Below are 27096 nucleotides of genomic sequence, written 5' to 3' on the forward strand. Positions count from 1 at the left end.
TTTATTTATCACCTCTACAGCTGCTGGAATTTCTAGCCTTCCACATTCCCTCTTAGCTTTGCCTACAAACTGGCCAATTCTTTTCTGAGCTCATCACTTTCTTGGACCTTTCCAAATGCAGTGAATTGCAGCCTGTCCAGATACTCCACATTCTGATTCAGAACCTCCCTGTCCAATGCTTTAAGTTCATTAGGTACGTTTTTTGTTTTTTGGCCTTTAGGTCATTGAAAGTGACAGTTTTGCTAATTTTCACTGCCAAGTAATATAGGCTGCTGTTTTCACAGATACCTATAACATTCTGCCTTCTCTGGTAGAAGGTACTGCAAAGTCACAGGACACAAGTTTGGCTGTATCATAATCTAATAGAGAAAGACTGAAAAATTGGGAAGAAAAATCTAACTTACCACACCAATGTAAATCAACACAAATTTGTAAATTCGTTACAATACTCATAAAAATAACAAAACTCAAAGAAACAACATTAGCAGATGATATTGTCTTGTTTGTACAAAATTATTAACCTGACACTGCCCTGATGATGTCCTTTAGAAGATGACTCTACTGCCACATGCCAGGGGTGTCTCCTAGCCATCTTTTGAATCTAAACTCCTGCAAAGCCACCATTCATTTCACAAAATATGAAGTCTTTCGGCCTCTGCTTGGCACACGTGTCATTTATTAGGTCTGCCTTTGCGCCTTTCTCATTGGTCTACCTCAGTTAAAGTAGCACACTGAGATACTGTCTGACTCCTAGGTTATGAGTATTTGATTATGAAATCAGTTCTCCTGACGATCCAGAATATGCTCATGGGTTTTGTATTAGTCTCATCTGTTGACAGTGATGTTATCCCTATGCAGAAGGCTCTTACCAGGGCCCATATAACCTGGCGTGCGGCCCCGCAGACCTTGACCAATGAGAGCCAATGCCATGGCTGGACCAGCCCTTGTCGTACTTATTATGAATACAAGATGCACCTCAGCCACAAGCATCAGGGGACTGGAATAACAAGGATTACTGCTCACAGGTTCTGGTGGGTACACAACACGCCCAGGTACCACATAGCAAGGTCACCAGTGGAGAGAGAGGGAGCGTGGACCTGGGACTCTGCCTTTACTGGAGTCTGAGGGTAGGTGCCTAGGGTTTTATGGGTTTACTCTTTATTGGTAAATTTTAAAATAAGGTGGGAATTAGGGTGCAGGAAGGAAAAAGTGGAATCCCTCCAGCAGTCAGCTGTCAAGATTACCCCAGACTTTCTAAAAGGGGAACTTCATGGGTAAGGAGGTCGGTCTGGTCCTTATCAAGTTGTTTAGTTACTAACTGTCACACAGCTGGCGATCTATTTATAGGAGATGACATCTTTGAAACGGATGCTTCTGAAATCAAAAGCTGTGTCAGGGACTTCCATTCAACTTATCGTCAGGCATTTACACTACATCGTGTTAAGCATTTTAATACTATTTTTGTTGCAAATACACAAGCCTTTTAGAATCTCACCACTCGTGGACTATCAAGAATATGATCTGTAGATCCCCAAGCTGAGAACACTGATCTGAAGGGTTAATGGGGGTTTTAGATGGCTTGACGTTGTTTAAAGAGCTTAACACAACACTTGAGTAAGTGCTCGATAACTTTTAGTTCCCGTCCCTTCCCTTTGCACTTTATAGATTAGAGTTTCATAGTCCACTGTGAGCCTTAATTTGTTCAGTTCTGCCTTCAGGTGGAACATCTGTATAAATCCAGCTTTGTGAATATTTTTAAACTGAGAGATTTTTCCATCTGTTTTGGAGTTATAGCAGTCCACATTATCCTCACTAGAGCTCTTAATGATATATGTGTGATGGGAACAAGACATTTGAACGCGTTAGCGTTCACAGCCTGCCTGTTCTGTTGGGGCAGACTCTATCCTTCCTTCACCATCTTGGCATCCTTTCTTTGCCAGTCCAGTTCTTGGCATCTTTGTGATGTGAAATTAGGAGACAGGGGAGATGCATTAAGAAAAGGGAAAGGATTTTTGCTTTCTGGGTCAGCCCTGGGTTCCTTCTTGAGGAGAGTCCAGGTAATGAGCAAAGCAGAAATGAAACTATAAAAAGAAACTCAACTCTAAATTGATCTAAATAAGAAGGAGCTTTGATGTGGGGGCAGGAGATAGAAGACAGAAACCATAAACAGTGGATGTTAGGAAAACTGGGGGAGCTCGAGAGACTCTGGAACAAATATGGAGAAACGTGGAAGAGAGATAATACTTTAAAAATAGTAGTTGTGGGTTATAACATAGATCTTAACCTTTCTGCAGAAATGCATATAAAATATTGAAACTCCTTTTAAGTTACTTTGGGCCACTGGAATATATATTTATTCAGATGGAACACCATGTTAAAACTGATTCATCTGAAGCCACTCTCTCAATACACACACACATACTTTATACTTTGATCATATGCAATATTTCCTAAGTAAACAGCCAGCATCAAGATTATATATTGATTATTCTTTAAAACTCTGCAAAGTCACTAAAGTGCATTTTCCAGAGTGCTTTCTGTGTAAGATTTTTTATTTGAACATACTTTCAAGAAGAGAAAGTTACTAATGTTGATATCACCTATAAATACAGGTAGTTTTGTCAGACTTCAAAATGCATTTTAAAACTTCTAAGCAAGGCTATGTCATGCATGGGCCCAGAGTCACATAGTGTTGCAGAAGATCCCGAATTGACCCTCAGTCCATCCTCCAGACATCTAGCCACACAGCTTGAGACTACATTTCCCAGCCTCCCTCAGAGCTAGTTGGCCACTGGACTAAGTTTGTGTCAGTGGAGGGAGTACAGGTGATTGTGCAAGCTCTGCATCATCAAGAAAACCACCTGCTCTCTAGAGTTTCTCTTTTTGCAAGCTGAATTCTGGACAAGGAGCTGAACCAGTTTCAAACATGCAGATAGAACAACACAGCAGCAGGCACAACACATAAGGAGCCCAGGTCTCTACACTAACTTTGGCCTGTCCATCTTGGTCAGATATCTTCTCCCAAAAGTTCCCTTGAGAGAGAAGTATACCTCTATTACATAAGACGTATTTATTATCATAGCTTGTGTGTGCTTAGTCACTCATTCAAGTCCCACTCTTTGCGACCCCATGAACTGTAGCCCGCCAGCCTCCCCTGTCCATCTGGATTCTCCAGGCAAGAATACTGACATGGGTTGCCATGCTCTCCTCCTTTTGTAGCTTAGGCTATACTGTAATCAATACATTTAGAATACATTGCTTTTCGTTCAGGGAATTACTAACTAAAATGGGTAATATAACTTATATAGACTTTCTGTACAATGCAATGGCACCCCACTCCAGTACTTTTGCCTGGAAAATCCCATGGATGGAAGAGCCTGGTAAGCTGCAGCCCATGGGGTCACTAGGAGTCAGACACGACTAAGCCACTTCACTTTCACTTTTCACTTTCCTGCATTGGAGAAGGAAATGGCAACCCACTCCAGTGTTCTTGCCTGGAGAATCCCAGGGATGGCGGAGCCTGGTGGGCTGCCATCTATGGGGTCGCACAGAGTCGGACACGACTGAAGTGACTTAGCCTAGCATCTGTACCATGCGAACAGTCTGGTGCACTAAAATATTCAACCATAGGGGATCACCATCATGTCTGAGAAGCACCCTTTGCTGGAATGACAGTGCATCTCTTCCTGTACAATTATGTTGTGATTGATTAAAATACAGTTCAGATTTGTGACAATAGAGCAAACAAGGGTAGTGAAGCAACCAATAGTTGTCCATTCTTATAGGATTTATTCAGTTTATTTGTAAAAGGTTTTGAAGGCTTTCAGTTTCCAGCCCAGCATGCAAGGAGCTTGGAACTCATCTACCTCTCCTGGCCACTCAAAAGAAAAAAGTCTGAACAAACAGAATCAACAACTCTTCTTAGATCCATCAGAGAACTGAGGTCACAGGGCAAACCTCCAAAATCCCTCCTGGATAGGGACAAGACAGAAACCTGTTTGGTGGTCCTGCTTGTGGTGTAAAGAGTCATTTCTGAAAAATTGACCCAGACTTTATTATTTAGCACATCCCTTCTCCTTGTTTTAAGTCTTAATGATTTTGTATGTCATGTAATGTCCTGGAATGGTGATGGATAGAGAAGCCTGGCATGCTGCAGTCCATGGGGTCGCAGAGTCAGATATGACTGAGCCACTGAACTGAACTAATATCCTGTAATAACCTTTCCTGGTTAAACTAGCTAAAGTGGATTCTGTTTGCATCAGTTTAAGACTAGACCCAGATGTGGAACAACTATAAATCTTACCTTGATAAAATAAAGAAAAAGACAGTGATATGGAGGGACATCTTGGTAAGTTTTTCCTGATATCCTGTACCATGGGGGGGCTTCGTAAGTGGCACTTGTGGTAAGGGACGTGCCTGCCAGTGCAGGAGATGCAAGAGATGCAGGTTCAATCCCTGAGTTGGGAAGATCCCCCAGAGGAGGAAATGGCAACCCACTCTGGTATTCTTGCCTGTGGAAATTCCAGAGAGAGAGGAGCCTAGCAGACTACAGTTCATGGGGCTTCAAAGAGTTGGACATGACTGAGTGACTTAGCATAGCACATACCATGGGAAGCGCAACTCCTGCTCAGACCCTACTTCTTAGCACTTTGTAGAAGCTGCTGGATTTTATAAATGACTGAAACTTGGCTAAAGATGAGACATGAGGGAGAAATCACCTAAGAAATGTAACAGAGGCTTCAAGTTGTCCCTCCTTTTCTTTCATAGCAGGGATCAGCAAGAATTTTCTTTAGAAGGCCAGAGAGAAAATACTTAGACATTGTGGCCCATGTGATTGCTTTCTCAACTGCTGACCTCCACCACTGCACTGTGAAATCAACAGTAGGCGTTGTGTAAATGAATGGGCATGGTAAGGTCCCAATCAAATGTCATTTACAAAAATACACAGTGGTCAGATTCAGCCAGCCAATCATAGTTTGCCAATCCCTTCTCCCATAGTAACAGCACCTTGCACTTTGCAGATATGCACATGGCCACCTGGAATAAAGACTACATTTCCCAGCCTCCCTTGCAGCTAAATGTGGCACATCATCTATGGGAGACAGAGAGGTATTGTGGGAGTGCAAGAAGCAAGCATTTTCATCTTCTGTCTCCTTTTCTTCTGCGTGGGATGTGGTTGTAATGGTTGAAACTCCAGCAGCCATTTTGGCCCAGATAATAATCTCTGGCCTGAAAGCCAAGCACTGGGAAGCAACAAGACAGAAGGTTACTAGATCCTTGACATCTTGGAATGCCAGGTGGACTTGTGGATATAAGAAGTAAGCTAGGACCTTGTTGAAACCATTTTGATTTGGTGTTCTTCTGTCCCTCACAACCAAACAATCCTAACAGATCAGGCAAAAATTAAAAAAGTATAATTAATGAATAAAGAGCTGCTCAGTAAATGTTTCACTGAATTATTAAGTGACCATGAATTCAAGTAAGCAGTACATGAAATAAGGCTATTGAGACATGGCTCAAAATATCTAAATGTGAACTTTGGGTATAAAATATAAAATTTTAATTGGTTTATGGTATTTGTAATACCAAATTTCTGTATATGAAGTTTCTCTGTAGAAAGTTATTTGGTATTTTCCTGATACAAAATAGAGAAAAATAAATTTCATTAAAGGGAAGTAAAATAAGTGTAACTCTAGCTGCAAAGTGTGCATTAAAAATTCAAACTATTAATAAAACATCAAGCAATTACAGCTGCCATTATATATAGCATTCAGATTTATAGCCACATTCTACTCACTGTGCTACAGAAATAGCTTTCTTAATTTTACAAGTTTTGTGCATGAGTTTATCAGTGGACTTATTAAACTAATTATGCTGCTGCTGCTGCTAAGTCGCTTCAGTCGTGTCCGACTCTGTGTGATCCCATAGACGGCAGCCCATCAGGCTCCTGTCCCTGGGATTCTCCAGGCAAGAACACTGGAGTGGGTTGCCATTTCCTTCTCCAATGCATGAAAGTGAAAAGTGAAAGTGAAGTCACTCAGTCCTGTCCGAGTCTTAGTGACCCCATGGACTGCAGCCCACCAGGCTCCTCCATCCATGGGATTCTCCAGGCAAGAGTACTGGAGTGGGGTGCCATCGCCTTCTCCGAGCTTATGAATAGTTTTAATTAGAAATTCAAGTATTTTGCTATACCAATAATAGCATAAAGGTTTTTTTTTCTCATCCCTACCCATGTCCCCACCTATCTCGATAATGATATCATCTCACTGGGTGCTATTTGTTTTTCTAGGTTGAGAAGAGAAAGGCTAATTAGGCTGTAGGTACATTCTTTACAATCTTGATATTCAAAATGTAGTTCTTGGAGGATCAGCACCATCTAGGAGCTTGTTAGTAGCATAGAGCCTGGACTACCTTGTATTGGAAAGGATTTTAATAAGACCCCTCATGTGAATTTGCCTGCATGTTAAAGTCTGGGAAATCTGTTTTTCAATTTTTCTGTACTAGCATCAAATGGAAAATACCCCTTAACTTCTGTTAGCTCTTTGAATCTCCAAAATACTAACCACCTAAATAAAATACTTTTAATAGCATATTGAAAAGCAGAGACATTACTTTGCCAACAAAGGTCCGTCTAGTCAAGGCTATGGTTTTTCCAGTCATGTATGGATGTGAGAGTTGGACTGTGAAGAAAGCTGAGCGTGGAAGAATTGATGCTTTTGAACTGTGGTGTTGGATAAGACTCTTGAGAGTCCCTTGGACTGCAAGGAGATTCAACCAGTCCATTCTAAAGGAGATCAGCCCTGGGTGTTCTTCGGAAGGACTGATGCTAAAGCTGAAACTCCAGTACTTTGGCCACCTCATGCGAAGAGTTGACTCATTGGAAAAGATTCTGATGCTGGGAGGGATTGGGGGCAGGAGGAAAAGGGGATGACAGAGGATGAGATGGCTGGATGGCATTACCCACTCAATGGACATGAGTTTGAGTGAACTCCAGGAGTTGGTGATGGACAGGGAAGCCTGGCGTGCTGCAAAGAGTCAGACATGACTGAGCGACTGAACTGAACTGAATCCCTAAACAACCCATCAAATGCAATAACTCAGGTCAAATATCTGGAAACCAGAAAGAGGACTAAAATTAAAATGTATGTCTCATAGCATCATAGTCTTTCCCTTTTATGTGCTCAAAGCACTTTTTTTTTTTTTTTTTTTACTAGAAAGCATCAGGATTAGGCTCATCTCTGGTCCTGAGATGAAGAATGAGATTTTAGTGATAAATCCTAAGAATCAGATGTCATACATGTAGAACCATTTGTAGATCCTACAAAATCTATTAAACTCTGATGAGTTAAATAGTTTTATTCCTTGATATGTGAAATTACTGATGGTTTTCAACAATAGGTTTTTATATAATACTTTCTCCATTACAAAAATGTCAGTTTCATGAGCACTATAATTTAACTATAAAAACCTATATTACAAAGTAGAAATTGTTTTCTTCCAAAGAAAAACCTTTGCTTGCAGCCCTGCTTGGTTCAGTTCAGTTCAGTCGCTCAGTCGTGTCCGACTCTTTGCGACCCCATGAATCGCAGCACACCAGGCCTCCCTGTCCATCACCAACTCCTGGAGTTCATTCAAATTCACATCCATCGAGTCGGTGATGCCATCCAGCCATCTCATCCTCTGTCATCCCCTTCTCCTCCTGCCCCCAATCCCTCCCAGCATCAGAGTCTTTTCCAATGAGTCAACTCTTTGCATGAGATGGCCAAAGTACTGGAGTTTCAGTTTTAGCAACAGTCCTTCCAAAGAAATCCCAGGGCTGATCTCCTTCAGAATGGACTGGTTGGATCTCCTTGCAGTCCAAGGGACTCTCAAGAGTCTTCTCCAACACCACAGTTCAAAAGCATCAATTCTTCGGTGCTCAGCCTTCTTCACAGTCCAACTTTCAAATCCATACATGACCACTGGAAAAACCATAGCCTTGAGTAGACAGACCTTTGTTGGCACCCAAATCTATGCTCCAAGAATTCAGAGAGCCACAAATGTAACTAAAGTTTTGAAAATACAAACTTTGAAAAAACTTAAAATCTTTCAGAATTAAAATACTGAAAGGAAATTAAAAAATAATCTCTAAACTTTTGTCAAAGAATGCTCCCCTGTGGTTCACAATTACTAGCATCATCCAGAAAAAAAAAGATTGGTCTTCCATAAAGTGTGAGAACTTTTAGGTAAGATATGAAATTAGTAATAGAATATTTCCCTCTTTGAGGGTATTTAAAAATACACTGGACAGAATTCCATTATGGTCTAACTGTGGCCTTGACTAGACATGGGAAGATAAACATTATCTCTTCTCAAGGTCCCTTTCAACCTAACGTTCAATAACTAGTCTCTCTAGAAATAGTACTTATTATAAATAAAATTCCATAGTGAAAATCCAACTCAAGCACATTGTTCCTTACACCATTCCATTTTCTAAGCTTTGGCTGAAATATTCAAAATATTGGCAACTATATTAACTCTTTGAAAGTAGTGAGATACTTGGACTCTTTTATACTGGCAGTTTTAGACCCTTTTAGTGCATTCTTGATATTTCTAACAATTCAAATGTACTTAAAAGTTATTTTCCTGCCAGTTCGACATATAAGTTTGTTTCTGAATTAAAGGCTTTGTTTAACATCTGAGTCGAGACTAGGACAATACATCAGAGATCTGTTGCTTGAATGCCAGGCTGACAAATTTACTTATCTAACAAATTTTGGGTGACTAACCATCCCATTTTGCCTGGGACTGGAGTGCTTACTGCGACACATAACGTTAGTTATAAAACTGAGACAACTGGTCACTCTACAATTTAGCAAAACACCTATCAGTGTGTGTGTGTGTGTGTGTGTGCATGTTCACACATGTTTACCATTATCGTTTTCATATGGGTTTAAAGTCATTTTAGAGGGGAGAATAATAACCAAATATAAATCTCTTTTCAATGGATGTGCTATGTAATGAACTGTGCAGTTAAGTCATTTAGCAACTCATTTTTTAAAAAAGGATAAAGTATAAAGTTCAATAGCCATGGTGGTGTGGTTTTCGGTCACTCAGTCGTGTCTGACTCTTGGCAACCCTGGGGACTGTAGCCCACCAGACTCCTCTGCCCTTGGAATTTTCCATGCAAGAATACTGGAGTGGGGTGCCATATCCTACTCCAAGGGATCTTCTGACCCAAGGGCTGAACCCATAATTCCTGCTTCTCCTGCATTGGCAGATGGATTCTTTACCACTAGTGCCACCTCAAATAGAAACATCTTCTCTGCACTGCATACAGGTGAACAGTAGTTGAAATGATATTTCCCTTCAAGTCTCAGTAAACCCATTTTACAAGAGTAAATTCATTTTAATCATGTGATGTTGACACATTGAACATCAGGCACCACACCTGGTGGGGGACATTTTCTGGGATGAGTGACCCATCCCGTTAAATGAAAGTGATTTTTACTGTCTGGTTAATCTAATTTTTTCAAAATGTTCATAAAATTGTAGATTGAGCTGTACCTGAATAACACTAAATAGTAAGACAACTGATACTGAATTATTCAACTTAACAACTTCTTGGACCAAAAATGTTGCAGCAATGTAGGGGCACTGATTGAATCACTGAACATCCATGAATAGATAATAATTTTCCAAAACAAAAAAAGAGAGAGAGAAAGCAGCCTCCCACTTATATGTCATCATCTTGAAGCAGTTATTAGGTCATCTCTTTCCTTTGACAATGGGCTTCCGAGGTGGTGCAGTGGTAAAGAATCCACCTGCCAATACAAGAGACATAAGAGATGCAGGTTTGATCCCTGGTCGGGAAGATCCCCTGGAGGAGGGCATGGAAACCCACTCCAGTATTTATGCCTGGAGAATCCCATGGACAGAGGAGCCTGGTGGGCTACAGTCCATAGATTCACAAAAAGTCAGACATGACTGGCCAACTGAGCATGTGGTGAGTTCCTCTGATAATATGTATCTAATGGGAAAAAGTACATTTCTATCCTGCATTTCCAGTAAGACTGTATTTCATAGTAACTTCTCCCCACCAAAAAACTTCATGTGATGAGAGAAAGCTTTATTTTACAGAAGTATATCCCATGGACGGAGGAGCCTGTTGGGCTGCAGTCCATGGGGTCGCTAAGAGTCAGACATGACTGAGCGACTTCACTTTCACTTTTCACTTTTATGCATTGGAGAAGGAAATGGCAACCCACTCCAGTGTTCTTGCCTGGAGAATCCCAGGGACGGGGAGCCTGGTGGGCTGCAGTCTATGGGGTCACACAGAGTCGGACACGACTGAAGCGACTTAGCAGCAGCAGCAGCAGCATGCTATCTATTAAGAGAAAAAGAAGAATTGAATCAGATTTTTTTTAATAATTTTATTTATTTTGGGCTGTGCTAGGTCTTTGTTGCTGTGAGGGCTTGTCTCTAGTTGCACTGAGCTGGGGCTACTCTGTAGTTGTGGTGAGCGGGCTTTGGTAGTTGCAACTCAGTAGATGTGGTTCCTGGGCCCTAGAGCATGGGCTCAATGGTTATGGCACACAGGCTTAGTTGCTCCTCAACATGTGGGATCTTCCTGGACCAGGGATCAAACCGCTGTCTCCTTCATTGGCAGGCAGATTTTTTATCACTGAGCCACCAAGGAAACCCCTGAATTAGATTTTAATTGTTATCATTCCCTAATGAAATTATTGACCCAGGGCAAGAACCGTCAACTAGTGTTAAAAGCGTGAAGTGCCATGGTTTGCAGGGAATCTGACTTTCACAGGGTGCCGAAGTAACACCACAGAGATTTCCTCCCAGCCACACAATAAATGTAAGCGTACATTTTTGGAGGGATCAGATTTTCATCACCTAATGCAGTGGTCACATTTAGCCCCATGAATGGGGAACCATCAGATGTCGTGTCTCCTGATGTGGCACACAACAAAGTGCAAACCATTGGCTGCAGAGTATTCTAGTCAGAGTGTTTAACATGCATCCAGCAGAGTTTTAGACCTGATTTTCACTGTAAGAAAATAGAGGGAATGGGGGAAGTTCACTGACTGCCCCTGAAGGCACCCAGACAAATGAAGGTGAATCATTCTTCTGGGATCCTTGGTCTGGGATCAAGTGTATAATGGAAAAAAAATTAGAGATGATTCTACATTAGAAGAAAACTAAGGGGTGTAACAACTTTATTCAACATGTGGGCCTGAAGTAGACTCAAATTTGGGCAATCTAGGTCTAAAGGGTATTTTGGGTAAAATAGAGGAAATTTACAAGTGGATAGACTATTAGACAAACAGAAGTTTTGAATTATAAAGGTAAAGTTCATTAAGCTAGAGAATCAGGATATGAAACAACTTGCAAAGTATTATTTCATCTTAATAAATACACACACATGGTACCTGAAAATGTAACCAAAATTATATTAAAGATAATCTCCAGTGGTAGGAATTCAGTGCTTTTATTTTCTTATTTTTATCTTATTTTTTGTCTTTCTCAAGGACCATATACAGCTTTTGTAACAATAACACATATTTGTTTATTAAAAAAACAAAAGCACATGCTGAAGCTGGGCATGCCTTGATTCAATGAGCCTAAAGTTTCAGACCTTTCTGGTACCTGGCACTATTACTGCAATAAAATTAAATTCCTTTAAACAGAGAACTTTTAATCCCAGGAAAAAAGTATTGGTGAAGATTTGCTCTTCTCCTTCTTGTTTACTGCTAATAATATATCTTCTGATGGTAAAGGAATTCTATTTTAATGAAAAGAAGACAAACATAGAAGTACGGATGGGAGGAAATTTGTGCAGAGGAAATGGGAAGGGAAGTGGGGAGTGAAAAGAGGAACAGGTGACATCCATTTTCAGGTTCTGTGACGAACAAATGGAAAAAGGCCACCACTCCACCCAGCAGCCACAGACCATTCCTTCTGCAAGCCTTGTCTGTCTTCCCATCTGTGCACAGTCATTTAAAAAAATTTATTATTTTTATTTTGGCTGTGCTGGGTCCTCGTTGCTGTGCACAGGCTTTCTTTAGGTATAGTGCTCGAGGTTCTCACTGCTGTGGCTTCTCTTGTTGTGGGGCACTGGCTCTAGGGCACATGGGCTTCAGTAGTTGTGGCTTGTGGGCCAAGTTGTCCCATGGCACGTGGAATCTTCCCAGACCAGTGATCGAACCTGTGTCCCCTGCATTGGCAGGCAGATTCCTAACCACTGAACCACCTGGAAGTCCTGTGAACAGCCACTTGTCCCTATAAACAATCTCAACATAGTATATGAACTACACACCTACTTAACTGGTTCTCTCTAGACTGTCATTTTCCTGAGAGTAAGTGACGGATCTTTGAAACCTCTGAATCTCAAGAATCTAACACAACATCTGGAACAGAATGGTTGCTTATACATTGACACTTTTGGAGGAAGCGTTCCAAGAAAACATAAACTAATACTTACAACAGTCCAAGAAAATGCCCCAGCCACTAATATTACATCTGTATATGTCACCAAAATTAAAAAAACACATTTTGAAGTTAATGATGTCCAAAACAGCCAGACAGAAAATTCTTGCCAAGAAGTCTGCATGCATGCATGCATGCTAAGTCACTTCAGTCAAGTCCACCTCTTTGAGACCCCATGAACTGTAGCCTGCCAGACTTCTCTGTCCTTGAGATTCTCCAGGCAGGAATACTGGACTAGGTTTCTGTGCCTGCAGACCTCAGGAAATCCATGCCCCACAAGATCAGCTGATAATCTCAGATATTTCAGTCTTTGCTCTCTAGATTTAAGACCGCAGAGGGCAGCTTCTGCAAGAGGGAACTTTGGGTTCTGAGTGTGGAGCATTCAGACCCCAGGTGTCCTCAAGCGCCTCCTCCATCTGACTGGGAAGGCAGAGTTGAGTCCTACTGAGTAGGTCCAGGCCCTGACAACACTGTGACTTCTTGTGTCCCCAGACATGCTGACTCCTGACTCCATTACTAACCAGCTGTAATACCCTACGCTAAGGGTCCTCACCCATAAAAAGGCTTGCACTTGGACTGTACTTCACTTCAGTTCAGTCGCTCAGTCGTATCTGACTCTTTAGGACCCCATGAATCGCAGCATGCCAGGCCTCCCTGTCCATCACCAACTCCCAGAGTTCACTCAGACTCACGTCCATCGAGTCGGTGATGCCATCCAGCCATCTCATCCTCTGTCATCCCCTTCTCCTCCTGCCCCCAATCCCTCCCAGCATCAGAGTCTTTTCCAATGAGTCAACTCTTTGCATGAGGTGGCCAAAGTACTGGAATTTCAGCTTTAGCATCAGTCCTTCCAAAGAACACCCAGGGCTGATCTCCTTTAGAATGGACTGGTTGGATCTCCTTGCAGTCCAAGGGACTCCCAAGAGTCTTCTCCAACACCACAGTTCAAAAGCATCAATTCTTCGGTGCTCAGCTTTCTTCACAGTCCAACTCTCACATCCATACATGACTACTGGAAAAACCATAGCCTTGACTAGACGGACCTTTGTTGGCAAAGTAATGTCTCTACTTTTGAATATGCTATCTAGGTTGGTCATAACTTTCCTTCCAAGGAGTAAGCATCTTTTAATTTCATGGCTGCAGTCACCATCTGCAGTGATTTCGGAGCCCAAAAAAATAAAGTCTGACACTGTTTCCACTGTTTCCCCATCTATTTCCCATGAAGTGATGGGACCAGATGCCATGATCTTCGTTTTCTGAATATTGAGTTTTAAGCCAACTTTTTCACTCTCCTCTTTCACTTTCATCAAGGGGCTCTTTAGTTCTTCTTCACTTTCTGCCATAAGGGTGGTGTCATCTGCATATCTGAGGTTATTGATATTTCTCCCAGCAATCTGGATTCCAGCTTGTGCTTTATCCAGTCCAGAGCTTCTCATGATGTACTTTGCATATAAGTTAAATAAGCATGGTGACAATATACAGCCTTGATGTACTCTTTTTCCTATTTGAAACCAGTCTGTTATTCCATGTCCAGTTCTAACTGTTGGTTCCTAACCTGCATATAGATTTCTCAAGAGGCAGGTCAGGTGGTCTGGTATTCCCATCTCTTTCAAAATTTTCCACAGTTTAGTGTGATCCACACAGTCAAAGGCTTTGGAGTAGTCAATAAAGCAGAAATAGATGTTTTTATGGAACTCTTCCTTTTTCCATGATCCAGTGGATGTTGGCAATTTGATCTCTGGTTTCTCTGCCTGTTCTAAAACCAGCTTGAATATCTGGAAGTTCATGGTTCATGTATAGCTGAAGCCTGGCTTGGAGAATTTTGAGCATTACTTGACTAGCGTGTGAGATGAGTGCAATTGTGCGGTAATTTGAGCATTCTTTGGCATTGCCTTTCTTTGGGATTGGAATGAAAACTGACCTTTTCCAGTCCTGTGGCCACTGCTGAGTTTTCCAAATTTGCTGGCATATTGATTGCAGCTCTTTCACAGCATCATCTTTCAGGATTTGAAAGAGTTCAACTGGAATTCCATCACCTCCACTAGCTTTGTTCGTAGTGATGCTTTTTAAGGCCCACTTGACTTCACATTCCAGGATGTCCGGCTCTAGATGAGTGATCACACCATCGTGATTATCTTGGTTGTGAAGATCTTTTTTGTACAGTTCTTCTGTGTATTCTTGCCACCTCTTCTTAATATCTTCTGCTTCTGTTAGGTCCCTATCATTTCTGTCCTTTATCGAGCCCATCTTTGCATGAAATGTTCCCTTGGTATCTCTAATTAGGTTGATGTATTAAATGAAGTGCTACACGTGGAAGCCCCAGAACAATGCCTGCACCCAAGGGCTCTGTTACAGTCAGCTCCCATACCTGTTGCTATTCTATCTCACAGCGAGGATTCCATCGTCCATCCGCTGGGGCCACGAGCCCTTCCACAGTGAACTGGGATGTCCACGACTGCCATTTATGACTGCTCTGTTCTCAGAAGATAGAAACAACAGCCTTGGGCATAAAATACAGGCCTCTCCTTATTTAGCCTTTGCCCATTCCTTGGCAGTGTCGTGATTTTCACTGTTTCCTTAGTATCTCCTCAGTCAGTGCTCAGTGGTGTCTGATTCTTTGTAACCCCCTGGACTGTTGCCCACCAGGCTCCTCTGTCCATGGGATTCTCCAGGCAAGAATACCAGAGTGGGTTGCCATGCCCTCTTCCAGGGGATCTTCCCAACCCAGGGATCAAACCCAGGTCTCCTGCATTGCAGGCAGATTCTTTACCATCTGAGCCACCAGGGAAGCCCAGTACCTCTTCAACTTCAGCCTAAACCATAGTAATTTGTTCCCCTTCTCCAGGATGTGATTTCCATGAGAATCTACAGTTATTTAAAAATGAAAACCATAAAACACTCTTCATCTGCCCCCTTCAGGTAAAGATGACATTTCACAACAATTGCAAAAGTAACTGCTTTCTAAAACACATGTGATTAAAAATGTCCCCTTCGTGGTGTGATTTTATTCCTGGAAATGACTGTATTGCCAACAGAAACTCATCACATTTTAAAAACTTGGAAACAGAATTTTCAAATCTATTTTAAAACCTCTCAAAAAGTTTCAGCAAATTATTAAAGTCAATTTTTTGAAAATAAAAATGTAACACTTTACGACAAATTGACAAGAACTGACAGATCTCAAAGAACACTTATAAGCATGACTTCAGCCAAACCATTTATATAATTTGTGGATAGGACTGAAAACAGGTAGCAAATACAGTCAGAAATTCACCTCTTCTGCATGAACCTAGCTTGTCTTGAAGTATCTCTGTTAAAGATGGCATTAAAAACAAGTCTCTAATTAACCTGAACTTGAGTCCCAATCTTTAAATCATTATTAAATCTAGATTTTAAAAAAAATATATAAAGCAATTCAAACTATATAGTTTTCACTAAAAATAGCCTATTTATCATATCAATAATTATTTATCCATTAACAGTGACATTTTGATGGGAACAAAAAGTATTTTTGTATCATCGAGAGATAAAACAAAATTATTTCAAAATATTGTTTATATCATTTTTGCCTTTTAGAAAATTTTGTTTTGTATGTTTTACTATTTACATGATATATTAGCATAATGTCCATATATACAGTGTGTAAATAATTGACTATATATCAGATCCACTTGCTCAAAATATTTTAATGATAAGGGTGTATAATTAAAAAGTGTAAGGTTCATTAATCTAGATGAATTTTTCTCAAAACCTGGTTTGAAAAGCATCTGTGTCAGTATCACTCTAGACCCTAAGCTCAGAAAACCTCACTTAGGCATGTATAGTTGAAATCTAGAAACTGCCTTTTTAACAAGCACCCCTACTAAAGGTGGTTCATGGGCTATATATATATATATATATATATATAAGGTACTGAAGGAAATAAAAAAAGCCTCCTATGGAGACCACAAGTGCCTGTGTGTGGCAGCCATGTGCCATAGGCAATGACCATCATCAGCTGTCTCCTTGCTAGCCTTGTTGAAAGTTGAAGGAAAGACTTTGCAAAACTGACCTCTCCCCAGTGTATAAACTTCTGACCCCCAGTGAAGACATTACTTCCTAAAGGATGATTCTGGAATAATCCACCCTGTTGAAAATCTATGTGGCCCCCAGAAGGGCTTTAAAAATGACTCTGAACTTCCCTAGGGTACAGTAGATGAGAATCCGTCTGCCAATGCAGGGGGCACGGGTTCGATCCCTGGTCTGGGAAGATTCCACATGTTGCGGAAAGTAAGCCCGTGTGCCACACATACTGAGCCTGAGTGTGGCAGCTACTGAAGCCTGTGTGCCTAGAGCCTGTGCCCTGCAACAAGAGAGCCCACAGCAGTGAGAGTGCATGCACTGCAATCAAGAGTAGCCCCGATCACTGCAACTACAGAAAGCCTGAGAGCAGCAATGGAGACCCAGAGCAACCCAAAATAAATAAATAAATAAATAGTTTTTAAAAATGACTGCTTTCTGCAGTTTTAGAAGTGGTGGCCTGTATTAACCATTGCAGGATCATCAGAGGACAAACTCATGGAAAGACTCCCACAAGTGTGATTTCATTTTGTTGCAGCTGAGGGTCCAAGTTTAAAACTTGAAAAAAAAAAAATAAGTAAAATGTAAGTAAACAAATAACACAAATTTTAAAACATTTCCCCAAACGGTACCACTTTTAGACCGAGGCAAAGGGCCACTGCCCTGAGCCTTTCTTTGAAAGGCCCTGCATCACACGCAATGGCACCCTACTCCAGTACTCTTGCCTGGAGAGTCCCATGGACAGAGGAGCCTGGTGGGCTGCAGTCCATGGGGTCGCTAAGAGTCGGACATGACTGAGCGACTTCACTTTCACTTTTCACTTTCATGCAATGGAGAAGGCAATGGCACCCCACTCCAGTACTCTTGCCTGGAAAATCCCATGGACAGAGGAGCCTGGTGGGCTGCAGTCCATGGGGTCGCTAAGAGTCGGACATGACTGAGCGACTTCACTTTCACTTTTCACTTCATGCATTGGAGAAGGAAATGGCAACCCACTCCAGTGTTCTTGCCTGGAGAATCCCAGGGACGGGGAACCTGGTGGGCTGCAGTCTATGGGGTCGCACAGAGTCGGACACGACTGAAGCGACTTAGCAGCAGCAGCAGCAGCATCACACGCACGCGCGCGCACCCGCGCGCGCACACACACACACACACGCAGAGAGAAATTAAAGAACATAACGATATCTCTGTCATTTGGGAGTCAGGACTCAACAAGGATACAGTGAAACTTTAAAATTCAACATCTGCTCTTGTGACTAACTCCATTCAGGACCCATGGAAATGGGTTTGCTGTGTGTCCTCAAAATAGAAGGTGTTTACATCGAAACGTTGTAAAGGTTTGGGCTATGCTGCTCAGAACACTGGAGGTGAACACTGCCTCAAGAGCAGGCAGAAAAGACAAATGAATCAACCTGGCAGACCCCACAAAGGCCTTCCCTCATGCAGTATCATTTCCCAGCAGGCCTGGCACTGTTTTCTTGCTTCTTCAATACACGGCTCTGCAGGTTTTGAACGTTTAGCAAATCCTTGCAATAGTTGCCCCTGGCAGCAGAACATTCTACTGTCAATTCATATCACTACCAGGTTGGTAACTCTATAAATCCACACAAGTAATTCATGAAATCGAATACCAATACTTTACCTTGAAAACCAGCTACATTAGCATAGCAAATACTTCTATTTGCTTAAAATAGTTCAAATTTGTTTTCCAAAAATTAAATAAAATAATTAAATAAATAAAATAAAATAAAATAAATTAAAAAAATTTTAAAATTAAATAAAATTTCATCTTTTTATAAAAGTCTTATATTCATTAGTTATAATTTTTCTTTTCTATTTGAATGTATAATTTGAGTATTTTAGCATAAAAAATAGCATATTATAAATAATATGTATTAAATAAATTTAACTTAAATTTTCCCATATTTATATTAATACACATTCTTGATAAACATATATTCAAATTTTTGGACACTTTTAGTAGAATTACAGTGTATTTGCAACCCTTCAGGACACAAATTATAGAATATTGATTATAACGATACAGTGATTTTTACTGAAATGCAGACAAAAAAATCAATTCAATGAGATAGATAGTAAATTATGAATTATTTTTCTTTCATTTCATCACTCATCTAAACATTTCCAGCCCAACAACAAAACACCCAGACATATGCAATAACAATTACGCTTACTTGTCTTCGATATTTTCCCAAAAAAGCCATAACTTTACTTAGTTTTCCACTTTTTACCATGATGGTATATTTGTCAAGGTAGAAGGATGGAACATATTTTATTTAACTGTGTTTTAGCTGATTTTATAACTTTTAAATATTTTAGACATACGGTCTGTGGGCGTTCATTTGTACTCTTGCCGTGGGCTCTGCAAATGTTAGAGGCAGGCCTGACAAAGGAAAACAAGACAAAACAAAACATAACAGAGACAAAACAGCAAGCTGAGGGTTAGGAAGTTGTAAGGACCATCTTAACCAAAGCCTCTTAATCAAAGCTGCTGGGCTTTAACCGCACTCAAGATATGCCACTTTCAACTGTGCTGTGCCCACTCCTATAACAGACAGTGTTCCAGCCTGCTGCGATTGCGCTAAAGCATGCTGTTTTTAATTGCTGAACCACTTCAATACCCAAATGGGAAGGATCCTCTCTGGATTTAGAGAACCCGCAGAAGATGCAGAAGTCACTGACTTTTGAGTGAGCTCACACAGGCAGACTGATGTGACCTACAGCCTTTTCATCGCCATGTCTGAGCCATGGGATGTCATATCCAGGTAACACTGAGAGTCCACATTCTCCCCACCCAGGAGAAAGGCCACGGACAGAAGGGAAAAAGAACACAGTGGCCTCAAATGCCATGCGGTTCAGTGAGGAGCCAGAAGATGTGCAACCACACAGTTAGCTGTGCCTACGATTATCCAGCAAGCGTTCACAGCTCTTTTTCTCTGTCCTGCCTATGGACCTTCAAAGAAGCAGTTAGTCTGAGCTGGGCGACTCAGCAAACAAGCTCTGGTATCTGCCTGATTCCACTCAAATCCTGACTCCACCAGTTACCAACTAGGGACGTAGGGCACTTCTACCCCTCTTCTACAAGATGGATACTAATGGGTACTTTCCCCAAAGGATGGCTGTGAGAATTATATGGGTTGGGTTCCTAGAAGAGTGTGGGAGCATGCGTTACTGTTGTTCAGTCGCAAAGAGTTGTGTCCGACTCTTTGCGACCCCAAGGACTGCAGCACACCAGGTTTCCCTGTCCTTCACTATCTCCTGGAGTTTGATCAAATTCATGTCCATGGAGTCGGTGATGCTATCCAACCATCTCATGTAGTAAGGGCAAAAAAAAATATTCTTAGTTATGCCCCCATTTAAAAGATCTGAAGGAGTAGTATTAGGACATATGTCTTTTCAAGAATTATAGTGTAGTAGATTTACAATATTATATTAGGTTCAGGTATACAACATGATGATTCAATATTTTTATAGATAATGCTCCATCTAAAGTTATTATGTTAGCTATATTCCATGTGCTGTACAATATATCCTTATATCTTATTTATTTTATACATAGTAATTTGTACTTCTTTTAATACTCTACCCTGTCTCACCCCTTTACCTGCCCTCTCCCCACTGGTAACCACTAGCTCATTCTCTGTTTAGTGTTATCTGTGAGTCTATTTCCAATTTGTTATTCATTCCTTTGTTTTATATTTTAGACACCACATATGACATTGGACAGTTTCTCTGTCTGACCTATTTCACTTATTATAATACCCTCCATGTCCATCCAAGTTATTAAAAATGAGGTCATATGTTTTGAGCAGACCACTACTGCAGGTCCAAGAAAAAAAACCTGGGCTATTTGTCTATTGTAAGGCTCCCCTTATCCTAGACTTTAGGTCACTTAAACAGAATAATTAATTGGCCTAACATCTTTTTTCCTTTTCCCTTTCTCCCAGCCCAAGCTCCCTTCTGAGCAGTATTGTGATAGCCTACAACATCAAAGGGGTTCCCTGCTGGCTCAGTGGTAAAGAATCCCCCAGTCCATGCAAGAGATGCCAGTTTGATCCCTAAATCGAGAACATCCCCTGGAGAAGGAAATGGCAACCCACTCTAGTATTCTCGCCTGGGGAAATCTCGTGGACAGAGGAGCCTGGCAGGTTACAGTGCTTGGGGTCCCAAGAGAGTCGGACATGACTTAGCAACTAACAACATCAAAGCCCACTTCACGAAGGTCAGTGAACACCAAAACAAAGAGACAGAGAATTACTCAGGGCCACAAACACAGTCCAAGGTGCAGCTGCTTTCCTGTGGCTCTGTGGCCCAGACATATGGGCCACAGTTATAATTTCTCCCCTGCAACCTCTCTCTCCCTCCCTTCAACACTTTTCCTAAAAGTGTAAAAGTGGAGGAAGGTTCAAAGAGGCCTGGACATGGGAAGGAAGAAAGATGGTGCACTAACCTCTGTATATTTATTTGTTCTTACTGTTTTGGTTATTGCTTCATACAGAAGCCCTAAAATTCTCTCCTGAAACCCAGAGGTTTGGGGCATAAACCTAGAAAAAGTCTGATGTAAGAGGTCAAGATGCTGTTTTTCAATCAGGCTCAAATTTCTGAAATAATGATCTCTTTTTGCATGTTTTTGGGAAGGACTGTCTGTAATATGGTTACAAAATTTTTAGCAGACGCACCAAATGGCCCTTCTATCATCTTCAAGGTCCCTCATGTGTTTCCACAGATGATTTGCAGATTACTGGATTCAAGCAATCTTTATATCAGACACTCTAAAACTTTTTAGATGAGGTAGGTATGTCTCCCTGTGTTTTTTTTAACAGGTCTGAAAGCTAGGCAAGGATCATGTCTTTTAAAGTAAATTTAATGCATTTGTTGGCAGGATTTTGCATACAGGTGCCCCATAAATATTGACTGTTGATTACTAAAAAAGAAAACAATGAAAAAACAGTTCAAATTTTGTGGGACTTTTTTGGTAGGGGAGGGCTAAGCCAGAAATAGTCATTCTTATCAACTAATCACTATTTTACATGACTACAAAAAACAAACATCAAAAATCAAATATCAATACCTTAAAAGACGCTTAAAATTTAAAATGTACATGGCCTCAAAACTTTTGTGCAAGTAATTAGACTGATTCTCTAAACACACAGCCTGTTCATAGGAGAAGAGAAGAGAAAGCAATTTGTCACTCCATCTCCATTCCAGTTCTTGTTTGTGGCAGCTTCTAGCCAGGAAAAAAGCACACCTCCAAGCTCACTCAAAGTAACTAAGATCATCTTTGCACAGGAGTGCATTACATAGGGTACTGGCTAAGTTCCTTTAGCCAGAACCCTCAAAACATAGCAACTTAAAGAAGAGGAAGTTTGTCTCCCAGTAGAGTCCAGAGCTCAGTAGCCTAGGTGGTAGTGGGGGGAGAGAGGGGCAAGGGGAACAAACATGGTGGTGGTTTAGTCAGTGCTAAGTTGCGTCTGATTCTTAGGACCCCATGGACTGTAGCCAGCCAGGCTTCTCTGTCTATGGGATTCTCCAGGCAAGAATACTGAAGTGGGTTGCCATTTCCTTTTCCAGAGGATCTTCAAACTCTGGTCTCTTGCATTGCAGGCAGATTCCTTACCAACTGAGCTACAAGGGAAGCCAGACCTGGGGTCAAATCTAGTTTGCTGTCTAAGGTAAGAGTAGTTTCCACATCTTTAAATGGCTGGGGGAAAAAAAAAAGAAAGGTAGCATATTTCGTGGCACATGACAACTTTATACAATTCAATCTTCAGTGTCCATTAAATAAAATTTTACAGGAACACTGACCCACAACTCATTCACAGTCTAGTATTATCTACTGCTACTTTTTGCACTACAAATGGCAAAATAGAACAGAGAGGTTATGACCTACAAAGCCTAAGAGCATTTATTATCTGGCCTTTTACAGACATAGTATGCTGAGCCCAAGCCAGGGAGCTCTAACTCAGGTGGTCCATCCAAGGCTCCAGGTTCTTTTCATCTTGCACTGGCTCCCCCGTTTTAGAGGTTGTTTTCCGATTGGCAGATTCAGGCCACTCCTACATCCGTGCCCATTCAGGGCACTCCCACACCCGTGCCCCAGCCCTCCTTAACAAAGAGCAATTAAAAAGAAGGGCAAACAAAATTTCTTTTTCAGCATGGTAAGCAGAAGTTGCACATATCAGTTTTGTTCACAAGCTTTCCTTTGGTGAACTTATTCAGATATTCTACACAGTTTGCTGTACAGCAGAAACTAACACACCACTGTAAATCAACCATGTAAATCATCCAATAAATTGTTTAAGAAAGATTCTACCCAGAGATGAAAACAAGGAAGCTGAAAGTCAAAGCAGGGAGGGTGGATAGAGGGGGTGGAGTGAACCAAAAACTTGATACAGCCATGGAGTACATATTGTAAGTAAATCTTAAAGACCTATTGAGTGCCTTAAGTCCATTTTAGGTTCCAAATATGGAGAGTCATCCTTGCTTATGATGAAAAGTCTTCACGATATTTATTAAAATGGCCACTTTTTGATGTGAAGACAAATTGATTTTTAAGCTAGAACTTCTCCAAGAAATTCTCATATTTCAATGCACATGTTGAGGACAAAATGTTCTCCAGGTTCCCCTCAGGACCCATGCAGTAAAGACAGAAAATATTCTGGAAGCAAGAGAAAAGATGAAGCCTCAGTTAGGGCTCCAGAGTTACTTCCAGTCCTGTCTCAAGCTCTGTGACGTAGAAGAAGACATGAACTCACCCAGATCTCAGCTCTGCTCACTGCTTATTACAAGTATTTTCTGCACTTGTATGTAGGTAATTTTTTTAAATTGCAGTGATAAAATTTTTGCATTTTTGTCCAAGTGAACTTGCCTAGTTTGCGATCCTATCAAAGGTCCTCTTCTTGACTTGCTGTTTGGGGGGGGGGGGGGCTGTTAATTCACATTCTATAAGTATTTATGCAAGAAAAAAGATGAATTTTCTTTTTTCAAATCACTGATGGCAGGGACTCATCACTTTTACAAAAAACATAACATTGCTGGTGGTTGGTTATCACTTGGTATGTTTGAAGAGTTCCAATCAGCTGTATTCTATCCTGGAGAATATGGCTGCCTGAAATTACTCTCTTGTTTCTTAGCAGGACGAAGACAGAAAAAAAAAGCAGCTTCATCCTAGAACAGTACTGAATTAGCCTTTTAAATGAGAACCATAACCAGGCCGCACATATTACTATTCTAATACTTGACATGTTCTGAAATTAGAAACAGAATAATATTGGAAGTTTTGGGAGCCCAAGACGATTTTAAAAATTTGAAGATTAAATTTATTACAGTCTATTGGGTGTAACATCTCTCAAAACCTTGTTAGACCAATCTACATATGGAAAGGAATTCTCCACATATATGAGAATAGTTATTTCAAATTGATGGGGGGAAAGCTCTTTCATAAATTCCATAGGAATAATTGACCATTCAATTGGAGAAGAAAAAAAATCAAATTTGAGTCCTCCCTTACAGCACATGCAAATTCATCCCAAAAGGATTAAGGAGCTGAGTGAAAACCATTTTTTGAAGTATTAGAAGAAAATATAGACTTTTGCGTGCTTGCTAAGTTGCTACAGTTGTGTCTGATTCTTTGCAACCCTATGGACTGTAGCCCACCAGGCTCCTCTGTCCATGGGAGTCTCCAGGCAAGAATACTGGAGTGGGTTGCCATGCCCTCCTCCAGGGGATCTTCGCAACCCAGGGATTGAACCCATGTCTCTTATGTCTCTGGCATTGGTGGGCGGGTTCTTTACCACTAGCACCATCTGGGAAGCCATCTACTGACCTGTGTTCATGTTTAAACCAAAGGCAAAAACCAAATTAGGTAAAAGGCAGTCTTCTTAATTCACATTGTCAATATATAAAGTATATATTTCATGGGGAAATGTTTTTTAAAGAACCTTTTTATAAATGAATAAGCATCTAACAAGGATATAAGCACATTTCTTCAACTAAGAAATACAAATGACTTATAAATTAATGAAAAGTCTCTCAAACAATGAGACCTTTTTTGACTCATAATACAAGCAAACGTGATGAAAACCAAACATATGGCAGCATATGAGGAAATGGAAACATTGTAGGGGTATAAGTTGGGAGAAGATTGGGGGTATAAGTTGGGGGGAAATTTCTGAGGACCTATCAAAAATTTTACATCCTGTTTCCCCCAGTCGAGCAATTCTACTTTATTTATTTATTCCTTGAGAAACACATACATGCAGAAAGAGTCCCCTACAAGAATAGTTAATGTTTATAATAGTGAAAACTGAAAAGAAAGAAAAGCTCCTAGGAGAATGCATAAGCAGATTATGGTGCATGTCATACCAGTTAAAAAGGTGGAGTTCCATTTATATGGACCCGGTATGAAAGTTCTTTATGAAATCATTGAGTGAGTTAGCAAGTTATAGTTTACTATTGTGTGTGTGTGTGTGTGTGTGTGTGTGTACGTACACATATGTAAAGTATGGTCTCATTTATTTCAAAAACTCATAAAACAAAACAATGATCTGCTTATATTTGTGTATGTCACTACATGGAAAAAAAGTTGAAAAGAATGGCCACCTCTTGGCGGTTGCCTCTCAGAAATGTGACTGGGTGGAGCTGGCTGAAGAACTCTCACGTGTACTCTTTTCTTTGATGTTTGAGAGTGCATTTATGGAGAAGGCCCTCTCTGAGGGAGTTTATTCTGTACCGTGTATGCAGTTAGAGTTACATTATAAAGAAAGCAAAAATGAGATACGTCAGGGCCATCCGTTCTCCTAGTTTGCTCAGGATGTCTCTGCAGCTGGTTCTCTTGCTGCTTGCTCTGTTGTTTCACTTACGCACTCCAGTGTGTATCTTTACAAGTCAAACTGGCCAAGTGTGAGGAGGACTGGCTATTTGTTTATAAATTTACCACTTTATACTATTTGGCTGGGGAGAAACAGTCATTCCCTGGCTTTGTAATTCATTACATTGCTTATAAGTAATAACTGAAAGAGAGTTTAAAAGCAATATTAGTTTCAAAAACTTTGACCAATAATTGTTCTGAAATGTCAGGTTCCTTGGTAATATACCAAAAGGCTTATAATGAAGGCTTCTTATTTTTTTCTTTATGAGAAAGTTCAAATTACTTACATTTATAATTACACTCAAAGTTCAATAGGATGGATTAAGATTTCTGCCAAATGCTCTTAACATTTTTCTAGTTTTAGCAATAGCAATTGTTACTTGCACATTAAAAAAAAAACTTGGTAGCATAAGGCAAGTTTGTGGAAAACTTAAAATCTGTATTTTACACTTTAGTAAATTCAGGCTAAACCAACATCAGATTAATTAGAATTAAGATTAGGGTTCAAGTTTTGTGACTTGTGGCCTAAGTTTTCAGTTTTTCCCCCATATGTGGCCAGTATCCACAAACTACACACACTTTCTCAAATCTTCTGATAGTTCTTTCTAAAACTGAAAGTTTTACTTTTGAGGATTATAAACAGTATTTCATATACTGGAGATTGGAATATAGCATAAGAAACTGAATAAAATTCATTTTAGAAAAAGGTAAAATTTAAGATGATAAATGCATCTGTACTGTGGATTAAAAGAAGGAATTTCTCTCTTGCATAGAAGATGACACTTGCAAAAATAAAATTCTGGTCTATTACACAGTATACACTCATTTGTATACTAGAGAGAGATTCTCCACACTATTTCACTTTAAAATGGACCCTCCACTGTTCTTTTTCATTTTTAAAATGGATTCCAATTATTAGGCTACAGTCTAAAGGAATTACCATGTATTAATTTTTCAATGACTTGAGACTGAGGTGTATGTTATTCCTATGACAAATTAAAAACATTTTGCAGAAAAACTTTTTGCTGTGTATATCAGATTTATAATGATCTTACGTGTAAAAATGCCTCAAAAAGTCAAAATCCTCCAAATACATTTTACATTTGAGTAAATACAGTTAAGACTAAACAATGAAATTCACTTGTCCTCTACTAGACTAAATACTACAAGAAACAGTTAGGTAAGCAGTAGAATACTGTGAAATTGCAAGCAACTGCATGCATGCCTGGTGCCTTATCCAGCACAGCTGACCAAAATATATATCAGAGGGGCGTGTTACAGCCGATTCAATTCCATTATATATGACTGATGACCACCATCAGTCACAGAGTCCTTTGAAGAGAACCAGCCTCTTCTTCCTATGAATTATAAACTGGATCTGCTTTAGTTGTGAAACTTATTCGCTGCAAGTCAGTGGCTCAAATTTTATGGTGTATCCCTGACTTCAAGTCCCCACCGCGAGGTCTGTAGACCCACGACTGCACTGAACCCACCCTACAGAAGTCAAGTGCAGTGCCCAGGGCAAGATGTGAGAGTGCCACAACCGCAAACTGTGCGATAAATGAGAACCAAGGGCATCTCGAAACGGGAACAAATGATAGATAATATTTGTCTGCCGGATGCACACAAATTTAAACCGTCGCCTCTCTCTGCTTTAGACGGTGCCT

At 40.5% G+C, this 27096-nt stretch overlaps 1 protein-coding gene across 1 annotated transcript in view; it reads right to left on the bottom strand.

The window, feature by feature from the left end:
* LOC133259147 (uncharacterized) overlaps positions 1 to 27096 on the bottom strand; it is a 33529-nt gene that overhangs the window by 3945 nt on the left and 2488 nt on the right. The gene's annotated exons all lie outside the window — the stretch shown is intronic.

Source organism: Bos javanicus, chromosome 13 (genome assembly GCF_032452875.1).
Source record: "Bos javanicus breed banteng chromosome 13, ARS-OSU_banteng_1.0, whole genome shotgun sequence".
Taxonomy (NCBI): domain Eukaryota; kingdom Metazoa; phylum Chordata; class Mammalia; order Artiodactyla; family Bovidae; genus Bos; species Bos javanicus.